Genomic DNA, 13330 nt, shown 5'->3' on the forward strand with positions numbered 1-13330 from the left:
CAGAAAAACGATATCTCCATACAAAAGCCTATCCTGGGAAATTTGTGAAAAAGTCTATAACAGTGTAGTGCGGCACCTTAATTGCAAACACACCTCGGCCCTCAAAGAGCCAAGCACGTTTCTGGATGGTTATGGTTGTAAACATAGTTTTGATATTGGGCACAATATAGACCAAAAGTAGTGAGGAATGCAGGTTTGTCGGAAATTAAAAGTGTATTCTGAAATGAGTAGGTCTTTAGGGAGACAACGAGAGAGGAAAGCAAAACAAAGTTAAGAAAACCTAGACAGTGTGAAACCAATTTTCTTCCAGATCTACCTCAGGGCAAAGACCGGGAAAAAGTCTAGAAACAAAAAGGAAAAGAGAGCAAAATAGCCTGTGGAGATGAGGAAGATGGGCTCCGACAACATCCCACCTTTGTTGATTCTGCTATGAGCAGCACCATATTCTTTGATGAGAAGACAGAAGTCGTTGAGGAGGAGCCACCATTGTCACAAATGAAAGTCCGATGGCCAGACACTTTTCACATACACAGAGAGACAGGTAAATTGGGTTGATTTGTTTCTATGTGCTTTCAATTTTATCAAAAAATCTTGGCAGCTAAGAGAAATGACTTCATACTGGAGAGCCTCGATAAGGATGTGAGTCAATTTATTTTATGTTACAATCCCAATGATTTTTAAGGCAGGGGTGCCAAAACCTGTTCCCTGGGAGCCAATATCCTGCAGAGTTTTATTTTTAACCCCAATTAAACACACACCTAAACGAGTAATCAAGGTATTAAGGATTCCTACAAACTTCCAGGCAGGTGTGTTGAACCAGGTTGGCGTTAAACTCTGCAATACATTATTGGCCCTCCAGGAGCAGGATTACACACCCCCAATTTAAGTGGCATGAGCATGTTACATAAACTATTAAATCTTATTTTGGTGCTGAAAAGTTGCTGAACTCCAACTGTTGGTGCACTACATCACTGGTGATTTATTTACAACCAACGATGTGGTAAATGTGGAAATTCGAAAGGAATGTTTTGTGTGGTTTTTATTTTGCAGAAAAGCATCAAAGACAGAGTGAGAGGGAGAACGAAATGAATACAGAAAAAACAAATAGGATTGAGAATGAAACGAATAAAGCATTGTACTTTAACCATCCTATATTTTACAGACAACAAACCAAAGGAGCCTATACACATGAGGACGGAGGAGAGAGGGACAGTAGCATTGCTGGGCCTGCCGTGGTACATGCGAGAGACTCCTTCAAAAATTCATGAAGATATGCAAGATAAGCTGAAACATGTAAGGCAAAACAAGGGAAAAATCTAATGTTTGATCTCTTAATTTGCAGGGTAATTTGCGTTTCAAGTAATTAGTACCTTGCTTTGTTTACATTCCAAAAAGCTGAGTGACTGTGAGAGGATGTGTTGGCGTCAAGGGTGTGGTGGTGAGTTTAAAGAGCAAGTTGCTGCGATAGCGACAGAAAAACAAACTAAATCTTTTTTTCCCCCTTCTTGCTACTGTTTAATCGTTTGTACTGGTTTAAAGTTTAAGCGCATTGTTGTTTTAGATCTCATTGCTCAAGTGGAACATTGGTATTCTTACTTGTTTGTTGTTACCTTGCACCGCTTCCTCTTTCCTTGACATGTTTCTACGACTGGGAATTGAAAACCCATTTTTGACCATTTTAATGTGAATTGTTATAACCCAGCTTATTGAGAATTCGATATGTACACTTGTTCCTGCAATGACAATTTCTGATAATGAACAAGGAGAGTTATTTGTACTGTTTTGGCATTAAGATGGGGTGTGCACTAGAGAAGTTTTGCACATGTTTGTGTGTATATTGTGAAGGTTGTAGTTGGTAGTGTTTTTTATATCTTTGCAAGATAATTCTTTGTGTTGTGTTTTTTGGATGCAATGTATCGGTTTTCAAAAAATAAATGCAGGTTAAATTTTGCAGTTGTGTTGATTTTCATAAAAAATCTGGTTCCAGATAGATATCCAAAACTTCTTGTCAAAACAATTAAAGTTCGAGTAAACTCAAAATAGTTAAAGTTATGGGACGTTGAGGAAAAAAATTACTTTGTCATTTAGACTTGGTCCATGGTTGTGAAAACATGAAAAATTAAAGTTCAAGCAATATGTTTTTAGTTGACAACTAAAAAATATAAATGCTCATTAATTGATACAGTAAGTTTGGCTTAATTTTATGCAAGTTATTTCAAAACAACTACATATAAGTTGACGTGAACTTAACATTAGTAAATGCAACAAGATGACTTGACTAAGTCAAGTTGTCAACCAAATCATTTTTTACCCTGCAGAAAACTCTCCTGAAGCTCAGTCTTGTGAGCGAATTGATTATATCCATGATACAAACATCCAGTCAGATCTGATCTCAAGTTCATTTCTCATTGTGTTTTTTATTATTTATGCACAAAAACACATAGAGAAAATGAATGATGGTACTTTTCACAAACATGATTCATGAATAATGATTTGATGTGACACTACAATAAAAAACAAAATGTGGATAAACAACACACACCCAGAAAATCCTAAACGGTCTGGCTCCCCCCCTTCTGTATTAAACGTGACTTTTATTCATCTTCATGGTGATGAAACTTCTGTGAGATCTACCAGGACTATCATCTATGAGTAATTGTCTGGTTCCCTTTCGCGCTCGGCATTTGGGACTATCATCTTTCGCATGAAAACCCACTAATCATGTGTGAATTGCCCTACCAGAGGACCATTAAAAGGGTTGTAACGCGCATGGTCTTTTTTAAATTGAAGTTAAAATCTTTTTTAACATTGAACCAATTATGTAATCATTGAGATTGTGGTAATTAAATTGATTGACTGTTTTATTTATTATTTATCTATGGCCCTGACAGTATGTGTGTATGTATTGTATGTGAACACATAGGTACTTTTTGTGTAATGTTTTGTTAGTGTTGACCTGGCGGGGGGACTACGGGATGAAAAAATAGCCCTTGGCTAAATCTGGTACAATACATGAAATGGAAATTTTATGTTAAAATTGTGCATGGTCCCTTTATAAATAATAATAATAATAATAATAATAAATAAATAAAAAAACACTGATCTTACGGTCTATATGAGGATTTATGACATTTTTCTGACTGTTATTTCTGTGACAGAAGTTCAGCTGCAGTAGTAATGTCATGAAGAGACTCTATAACATCTCACTGTCACTGAAGATTTTGAGATTCAGCCATATATGATTATGAAGCTGGCAATCTCTCGTCAGTCTCTTCTCATTCATCAGCACAATTTCGCTGATGATCCATAATAATAAACCCAAAACCCAGGATAGAGCGGCTGAGTGAATGTGGTCTGGACTGTGTAGATGAGGCTCATTGTGTCAGAGACGCTGTAGACAGAAAGGACAGAGTTCCTGCACTGTGGATCCCAAAAACACTCCTATTCTACTGCTGGTGGGCTTCAACAGGGAGAATCAGTGTGTTTGTTATTGTGTGTACGAATGAGTAAATGTCAGGAGAGCAGAACAAACTCCAGGACTGATCATTAGATCCAAACACAGACTCATTACTCGATCCCTTCCTGCTGATATTCTTATATGACACTGCTATACACACACCTCCACTCCACTCAATCTCCCAGTAACAGCGACCACACACACTCTCTCTACACAACACCTGAGAACACACATCAAATCTGTCTGGATGATCAGGATACGACTGTTTTCTCTCCACATGTGTCAACCTTTCTGTTCTCCTCAGACAGACTGAGTTTAGTATATGCTGTGTTTGTTTGGATCCAGTGTGAGAAAACAGGCATCTGAACACAAGAACAGACACATTAATAACAACAACAATCACTACAGCTGTGGTGTGTGTGTGTGTGTGTTTTGTAGACCTACACTTTCGTGGTCCTGCTCTCATCCTGAGCTCTTCTCCGTGATCCACGCTATCTAACACACAAAAAACACGTTCATAAGTTCACTCACATATAATCAGTAAATAGTATGTATATTTGGTATGCTCTCAGAGGGGAGGGTCCGAGCTCAGAATACAGCCAGAGAACTCCCCATATCACACGCCGGGACATGAACAGTTTTTGCCCCTATTTTTAATGAGCTGAACTCAAAGAGCTAAGGTTTTTCTATGTACACAAAAGGCCTATTTCTCTCAAATATCGTCCACAAATCTGTCTAAATCGGTGTTAGTGAGCACTTCTCAGGAGGGTAGAGCTTTTTCGCATTTGGGCTCCCCAACTCTGGAATAGTCTTCCTGATAATGTTCGGGGTTCAGACACACTTTCTATGTTTAAATCTAGATTAAAAACACATCTCTTTGGCCAAGCATTCAAATAATGCATCCCATAATTTTGGACTGCAGTTATATCTGATCAAATGCGAATTATTATTCTTTAGCTTGGTTTAAACTAATTAATTTTACTTGGCTGGAACAGCAGCTATGCTAAGCTCCAGTCTGGATTTGCCAGAACACCTGAGAAGAGATGAACAAGCCCTCCCCCTCAGAGATGACCTCAGATGATGCTAACCCAGAAACAACATACAGAACTTCCACATTTTGCTATAAGTTTTGTTTGCGTAATTGCTGTTAATAATTTTAATCTTCTGTTTATTTACGTGTTAAATTGATTTTTCCTAACATTTCTGCCATATGCACCGTCATCACTGATAAGCTACTACTAAATATTGTAGAAACTTAATTTTCTGTAAAGTTGCTTTGCAATGATTTGTATCATAAAAAGCACTATATAAATAAACTTGAATTCTCCTTTGCCGAGATAATCCATCCACCTCACAGGTGTGCCTCAGGTTGGCCACAATAAAAGGCCACTCTAAAATGTGTAGTTTTATCACACAGCACAATGCCACAGATGCCACAAGTTTTGAGGGAGCGTGCAATTGGCAAGCTGACTGCAGAAATGTCCACCAGAGCTGTTGCTCGTGAATTGAATGTTCATTTCTCTTCCATATGCCATCTCCAAAGGTGTTTCAGAGAATTTGGCAGTACATCCAATCGGCCTCACAACCGCAGACACACATGTAACCACACCAGCCCAGGACCTCCACATCCAACATCTTCACCTCCAAGATCGTCTGAGACCAGCCACCCGGACAACTGCTGCAACAATCGCATAACCAAAGAATTTCTGCACAAACTGTCAGAAACCGTCTCAGGGGAAGCTCATCTGCATACTCGTCATCCTCATCTGGGTCTCGACCTGACTGCAGTTCATCGTCGTAACCAACTTAAGGGGCAAATGCTCACATTCGATGGCATCTGGCACTTTGGAGAGGTATTCTCTTCAAAGATGAATCCCGGTTTTCACTGTTACAGGGCAGATGGCAGACAGTGTGTATGGCGTCGTGTGGGTGAGCGGTTTGCTGACGTCAACGTTCGACATCGATGGCCCATGGTGGCTTTGGGGTTATGGTATGGGCAGGCGTATGTTATGGACAACGAACACAGATGCATTTTATTGATGGCATTTTAAATGCACATAGATACCGTGGCGAGATCCTGAGGCCCCATTGTTGTGCCAATCATCCATGACCATCACCACATTTCCTGGAAGCTGAAAACCTCCCAGTTCTTGCATGGCCAGCATACTCACCGGACGTGTCACCCATTGAGCATGTTTGGGATGCTCTGGATCGGCGTATATAAACAGCGTGTTCCAGTTCCTGCTAATATCCAGCAACTTCGCACAGCCATTGAAGACTTGATATGGTGCATGACTAGCCGTTCAAAGCACTTCATGAGGATGGGAGTAAGTGCAAACGGACGGTTGTCATTGAAGCAGGATGGAGATGGCTTCTTCAGGACTGGAATGATGGTGGTAGCTTTGAAGCATGTGGGAACAACAGCCTGAATAAGTGAGATGTTGAAAATGTCTGTGAAGACATCAGTGAGTTCCACTGCAAAGTCTCTCAGTACACGCCCAGGAATGTTGTCAGGACCTGGAGCTTTGCGTGCATTGATCCAGCTGAAGGATCTCCTCATGCTGTCTGGGGTCAGTGTCATCACCTCGTCACCGGGAGAAGGTGGAGTCTTCTGTGCAGTGGTGCTGTTTTGTTCCCTCAAAGCGAGCGAAGAAGGCATTCAGCAGGGAGATGTTGCTGTCACAGGTCCGCGTTGGGGGCTTGTAGTCCATAATGGTCTGTATCCACTGCCACAGGCTCCGAGTGTCTCTGCTGTCGCTGAAATGATGGGCTATCCTCCTGGAGTACTGTCTCTTAGCCTGTCTGATTCCACGGGACAGGTTGGTCCTAGCTGTCCTCAGGCCCACCTCATCTCCAGCTCTAAAGGCAGCGCTCCACGTCTTAAGGAGTCTGTAGACCTCCCCTGTCATCCACGGCTTCTGATTGGCCTGGACAGTGATGGTCTTTGTGACTGTTACATCATCAATACACTTGGTGATGTAGGCAGTGACAGTCTCTGAGTACTCTTGGAGGTCTGTAGTGTTATTGCATGTGGCAGCCTGCTTAAACATATTCCAGTCAGTTGTGTCAAAACAGTCTTGAAGAGCGTCTGACGACCCTTCCGGCCACACTTGAAATTTGTATGTGAACTGGTTTGGCAACTTTAACGAGTGGTCTGTATGCAGGCATTAGCATGACAGTGATGTGGTCTGAGGCACCGAGGTGGGGGAGGGGGAGGGCTTTGTAAGCTCCTCTCTGTGTGGGTGTAAACAAAGTCTAAAATGTTTTTCCCTCTTGTTGGAAAGTTAATGTGTTGGTGTATTTTTGGAAACACACTCTTTATGTCTGCATGGTTGAAATCCCCATCTATGATGAGAAAAGCATCAGGGTGGGCTGTCTGCTGCTCACTGATGTGCTGGTACAGTTCATTTAGTGCATCGTTCCTGTTGCTGTTGTTTGTTCGGAGGAATGTACAGGTGCTGGTCATATAATTAGAATATCATCAAAAAGTTTTAGTGAAACTTGTATATTATATTCATTCATTACACACAGACTGATATATTTCAAATGTTTTTTTCTTTTAATTTTGACGATTATAACTGACAACTAAGGAAAATCCCAAATTCAGTATCTCAGAAAATTAGAATATTTAGAAAAGGTTCAATATTAAAGACACCTGGTGCCACACTCTAATCAGCTAATTAACTCAAAACCACCTGCAAAGGCCTTTAAATGGTCTCTCAGTCTAGTTCTGTATGCTACACAATCATGGGGAAGACTGCTGACTTGACAGTTGTCCAAAAGACGACCATTGACACCTTGCACAAGGAGGGCAAGACACAAAAGGTCATTGCAAAAGAGGCTGGCTGTTCACAGAGCTCTGTGTCCAAGCACACTAATAGAGAGGCGAAGGGAAGGAAAAGATGTGGTAGAAAAAAAGTGTACAAGCAATAGGGATAACCGCACCCTGGAGAGGATTGTGAAACAAAAGCCCATTCAAAAATGTGGGGGAGATTCACAAAGAGTGGACTGCAGCTGGAGTCAGTGCTTCAAGAACCACCACGCACAGACATATGCAAGACATGGGTTTCAGCTGTCGCATTCCTTGTGTCCCTCTTGAACAACAGACAGCGTCAGAAGCGTCTTGCTTCAAAAAGGACTGGACTGCTGCTGAGTGGTCCAAAGTTATGTTCTCTGATGAAAAAGTAAATTTTGCATTTCCTTTGGAAAACAGGGTCCCAGAGTCTGGAGGAAGAGAGGAAAGGCACACAATCCACATTGCTTAAGGTCCAGTGTAAAGTTTCCACAGTCAGTGATGGTTTGGGGTGCCATGTCATCTGCTGGTGTTGGTCCACTGTGTTTTCTGAGGTCCAAGGTCAACGCAGCCGTATACCAGGAAGTTTTAGAGCACTTCATGCTTCCTGCTGCTGACCAACTTTATGGAGATGCAGATTTCATTTTCCAACAGGACTTGGCACCTGCACACAGTGCCAAACCTACCAGTACATGGTTTAAGGACCATGGTATCCCTGTTCTAAATTGGCCAGCAAACTCACCTGACCTTAACCCCATAGAAAATCTGTGGGGTATTGTGAAGAAGAAGATACGATATGCCAGACCCAAGAATGCAGAAGAGCTGAAGGCCACTATCAGAGCAACCTGGGCTCTCATAACACCTGAGCAGTGGCCACAGACTGATCGACTCCATGCCACGCCGCATTGCCTGCAGTAATTCAGGCAAAAGGAGCCCCAACTAAGTATTGAGTGCTGTACATGCTCATACTTTTCATGTTCATACTTTTCAGTTGGCCAAGATTTCTAAAAATCCTTTCTTTGTATTGGTCTTAAGTAATATTTTAATGTTCTGAGATACTGAATTTGGGATTTTCCTTAGTTGTCAGTTATCATCAAAATGAAAAGAAATAAACATTTTAAATATATCAGTCTGTGTGTAATGAATGAATATAATACACAAGTTTCACTTTTTGAATGGAATTAGTGAAATAAATCAACTTTTTGATGATATTCTAATTATATGACCAGCACTTGTATACAGCAACAAGCAGTATGGCTGTATATTCCCTCGGTAGATAGAACGGCCGGCACTTAATAATCATAAACTCCACCAGGGTTGAGCAGTGTTTGCAGACCACAACAGCATCGCGGCACCACGCGTCACTGATGTAAACACAAAGCCCGCCACCGCAGGTTTTATGTTTTATGTTTAGCAATATGTTAAGATATTTCACATAAAAGATGTTTACATATAGTTAAACATCTTTTATAGTCAACATAATCTATAAGAGAAAAATGATAGAAATGGCCCCGTTCAAAAGTTTACATATGCTTGATTCTTAACACTGTGTTGTTACCATAGACTGTATAAAAACATAGACGTATTGTCCGTGGCATCACCCATAGGTTTCCGAAGAGCGTTTTTGAAGCCGAAAGTAGGAGGGGCCAGCCGTCACCATCTTGGCAGTGCATCACTCCCAGATAATCGAAAATGGGCAAAAAAGCTGGGAGGCTGGTCACTCAAGTGGCTGTGCCCTTAATTATGCAGAACTTTAAGGCTTAATATAATCTAAACGGATGAGTTGAAAAAAAATTCACCCCCTCACAGTTCTCATGAAGGGCAAAATTAGCTATATGGACCAAAATAATTTTTTGAACCAGGCTGTAAACATTTTTTTTTCTGCTGTAAAGTTGGGCATTTTAACATGGGGAGTCTATGGGACTGACTCCCTTTTGCAGCCATCCTCTAGTGGCCAGTTGACGAATTACAGTTTAAGTCACTTCCGTATGGGCTTCACGAGAGAGAGCGTGAGGTTGCTGCTTGGTTGTTACCTGGATGATCCACAGCTGTTTTTTTTTTTTTTTTTTGATAAGAGTCCCTTGTTTGTCCTGAACAGTTAAGCTTCAGGTTCCACAAATTCTTTGGTTTTTCAGCATTTTTGTTTATTTGAACCCTTTCCAACAATTGTTGAACTGAGGGACTCATACACAACTATTACAGAAGGTACAAATGTTCACTGATGGAAAATCGATGCATTAAGAGCCAGAGGTGTAAATTTCTGAACCGAAGGAAGATGTGTAAATTTTTATATGTACATTTATTATCATATGTTTTTTTCATTTAGAACTGCCCTTCAGAAGCTACAGAACATACATGTTTCCCAAAAGACAAAATATGTTAAATTTATCCAGATCTTCAAATTCAAAAAAATTTTCACACCCCTGGCTCTAAATGCATCGTTTAGAGTAAACTGAGATTTGGACTGAAGAACAGAATTAGGAGGGAGAGAAACCGGGGCAGCGATTGTTTGCGGAGGCAGTATCATGCATGGATCGGCTCCTGGTGGTTGGGGAGGAACGCAGAGAGAGGTGGAAGAAGGAAATGGAGGAGGAGCAAAGGCTTGTGCTGCTGGTGTTGGCAGCCTCACGGCAGCTTCTATTACGGGAGCTGCAGGCCACGGAAAGGTGTAGAGAGAGCTGGAGGAAGGGTTGAACAGAGGAGGGAGAAGAAAGAGGTTTTGCAGCGGTAAGGTATCTGGAGCATGGCCCAGGCTCGCTGATGGCCTACTGCTGCATACAGAACTTTGAGAAGGGCCGGATCTTGAGTTGGAAGAAGATGGAAGTGTTGAGGGATGTATATTTTTGGATCTACAGGCTCTAATGACCATTTTGGAGGGGCTAGCTGGCTGAAAAGAGACATACAAAGCGTAAAGAAATTTGTTCTTTATCTGGGAAAACTGTACGTCTGCATTAATCTGCGATTGTCTCGGCCACACCAACCATTCATTCTGGGGCTAAGACAAAAGAGGATGCTTGGGAGTGAGATGGATGTCTTTCTGGCAGAGGTGAGCAAAGTCATCAGCGTCTTGGCATGTGAGCATCCGAAAGCGTATTTAATAATTTAATTATCAGAACGAGCTCCACCTGTGCAAAACTGGTTGATTATCAGAATAAGCTCCTCCCAAACTCTGCTAATAAAACATCATTTAATGTAGATCTGCATTATTCACACACACATTCAGTACATCAGTATTAGTGTTTGACATACTTTAGTATCTGCAGTTTATAGTTTGGATCCTCCAGTTTGTGCCTGAGCAGCTGGACTCCTGATTGTCCTGGGTGATTGTAGCTCAGATCCAGCTCTCTCAGGTGTGAGGAGTTTTGAACTCAGAGCTGAAGACAAATAACCACAGCCTTCCTCTGTGATGATACAGCCAGACAACCTACAGACACACACAGTCAGATCATCTACAGACACACAGTCAGATCATCTACAGACACACATCATTTACAGACACACACAGATAGATATCTTCAGACAGATGATCTACAGACACACAGTCAGATCATCTACAGACACACACAGTCAGATGATCATCTACAGACACACACAGTCAGATAATCTACAGACACACACACAGATCATCTACAGACACACATCTACAGACACACACAGACAGATCATCTACAGACACACAGATCATCTACAGACATATCATCTCAGACACACTCATCTTCACACACACAGACAGATCATCTACAGACACACACAGTCAGATAATCTACAGACACACAGTCAAATCTACAGACACACATAGAGATAATTTACAGACATACATCATCTACAGACACATAATCTACAGACAGAGTCAGATAATCTACAGACACACAGATAGATATCTACAGACACACAGATCATCTACAGACACATTTAAATCATCAACAGACACACACAGATCATCTACAGACACACAGATCAACTACAGACACACATCAACATTGTGATCTGTTGACTGTAAATTATCTCTTATGTGTTATAAATACCTCAGTATCTGTAGCTGACAGTTTGGCATCTTCAGTCCATCAGAAATTAACTTTACACCAGAGTCCTGCAGGTCATTGTTACTCAGATCCAGCTCTCTCAGGACAGAGTTTGAGGATTGTAGAGCTGACTACAAACTCTCACAACACTTGAGATTACAGACAGCAAGACTGTAAGAGAAAAGAACACACACATCAACAGACAAATTATCTACACACATACACACACACAGTCAGATCATCTACACACACACATTAACATGGTGAGCAGCTGACTGTAAATTATCTCTTATATGTTCTTAATACCTCAGAATCTCCAGCTGACAGTTTTTACTCTTCAGTCCGTCAGAGATAATCTTTACACCAGAGTCCTGTAGATCATTGTTATTCAGATCCAGCTCTTTCAGGACAGAGTTTGAGGATTGTAGAGCTGAAGACACAATTTCACAATGCTGATCTGAGAGATCACAGCCAGAAAATCTAGAAGACATTAAATAAAATTTAAGCAGTGGTGGGCCGTCAGGGCCAGCAGGGCCTTCTCTGCTTGCCCTATAAAAATAAAATTGTGTAAAAAAGGTTTTTATTATTATTTAGGTATCATTTTTCATTTGTGTAATGTCCACAGAATGGCCTATGATTTGTTTTGTTGAGGTTGAACTGGAATATCCTACATAAAAAAAAAAAAAGTCTGCGGCCAGCACATAGACTGTAATACACCAGCACTACAGATAGTGCTTCCCTTTAGGTCAAAGACGTCAAATCTGATTTGTAACAAGCATTAATGACAGAATCATCAGCCAATCAAATTTTGATGTTCCATAAACAGCACGCCCTCTGGGACCAGCTACGTGCCCAGTGATTCCCCCAGCCAGGGTTGCCAGGTTTTCTCGACAAAACCCACCCAATCGTGTTTCGGGGTATCCCCCGTTAAAATCGCATTCCAGGAGTAAAATACATATTTTTGGCAGGGTTCCCCTGGTAAAATTCACATTCCAGGGGCTAAATATCATGTCACTGAGGTCGCTTCAACCAGCAGACATGAAAACAACCCACGGCAACATTGTTAAAGTAGCCCAATTTGGCAACACTGCGCACAGCGTTTAGTTGGGAATTTCCATGCCGCTGTCGCCGACACCTACACCAGATCGTGTTGCCGATCTCCCTTTTCAAGGAGCTCTTTTGCAGACAAAAGAGGATTAACTGAAGGATAAACTACTTAAACTGAATTCGCTAACAACGGTTTTGTGTGCCATTTCAAAGGTTGCAACTATGAGTGGCTAACAGCTAGCACCTAGCACAACAAGTTATTTGGCCATGTTTATTTTTTTAATAAGAGTAAAGGGACATGGAGTGACAGATGCACAGACTTTATTTACAAGTAACAGGTGAGTGCTTTATTATTTGACGAGTATTGATTCATGCACATTGTTATGGAGGTGTATGTGATGGTTGATAATACTGTGGCGTGGTGTGTGGATGTCCAGCATTTGTACAGTTTTGCTGCTGTGGGTGTGTCGTCATTTTAGAGTGACGTGAATGTTCATAGTGACCCGTCATTTGGTGGATTACTTTTACTGATCCATGTAGGGAAATTTACCGAATTTTTCGGACTATAAGTCGCACCTAAGTATAAGTTGCATCAGTCCAAAAATACATCATGACGAGGAAAAAATCATATATAAGTCGCACTGGACTATAAGTCGCATTTATTTAGAACCAAGGGAAAACATTACCATCCGCGAGAGGGAGCTCTATGCTGCTCAGTGCTCCTGTAACCTATCAGATCGGCTGCATATTTTACCGTTTGTAATCTGCAGAATAGGATTTTCTTTTGGGGGGCATTTTGTTTGCATTCAGTCTTTCTCAGTAATGTTTTCTCTTGGTTAATTTCTTTTGGTTCATTTCTTAATGTTTTCAGGGGTATGCTACAGGAGCAGTGAGCAGCACACATCGCCCTCTCGCGGCTGTAGACGGTAATGTTTTCTCTTGGTTAATTTCTTTTGGTTCATTTCTCTTGGTTCATGTCAAATTAATTTTGATAAATAAGTCGCACCTGAC

At 41.2% G+C, this 13330-nt stretch overlaps 2 long non-coding RNA genes across 2 annotated transcripts; both read right to left on the reverse strand.

The window, feature by feature from the left end:
- Positions 1-3743: 3743 nt before the first annotated feature.
- Positions 3744-10613, reverse strand: LOC122140412. Its single transcript, XR_006157081.1, has 3 exons — positions 10500-10613; positions 3902-3948; positions 3744-3819 (listed from the first exon to the last, which is right to left on the reverse strand). It is a non-coding gene; the product is annotated as an uncharacterized LOC122140412 (long non-coding RNA).
- LOC122140414 lies at positions 10614-13083 on the reverse strand. The gene is made up of 3 exons (XR_006157082.1): positions 11579-13083; positions 11276-11443; positions 10614-10674 (listed from the first exon to the last, which is right to left on the reverse strand). It is a non-coding gene; the product is annotated as an uncharacterized LOC122140414 (long non-coding RNA).
- Between the last annotated feature and the right edge of the window lie 247 nt (positions 13084-13330).

The sequence above is a fragment of the Cyprinus carpio genome, chromosome A4 (assembly GCF_018340385.1).
Source record: "Cyprinus carpio isolate SPL01 chromosome A4, ASM1834038v1, whole genome shotgun sequence".
Taxonomy (NCBI): Eukaryota; Metazoa; Chordata; class Actinopteri; order Cypriniformes; family Cyprinidae; genus Cyprinus; species Cyprinus carpio.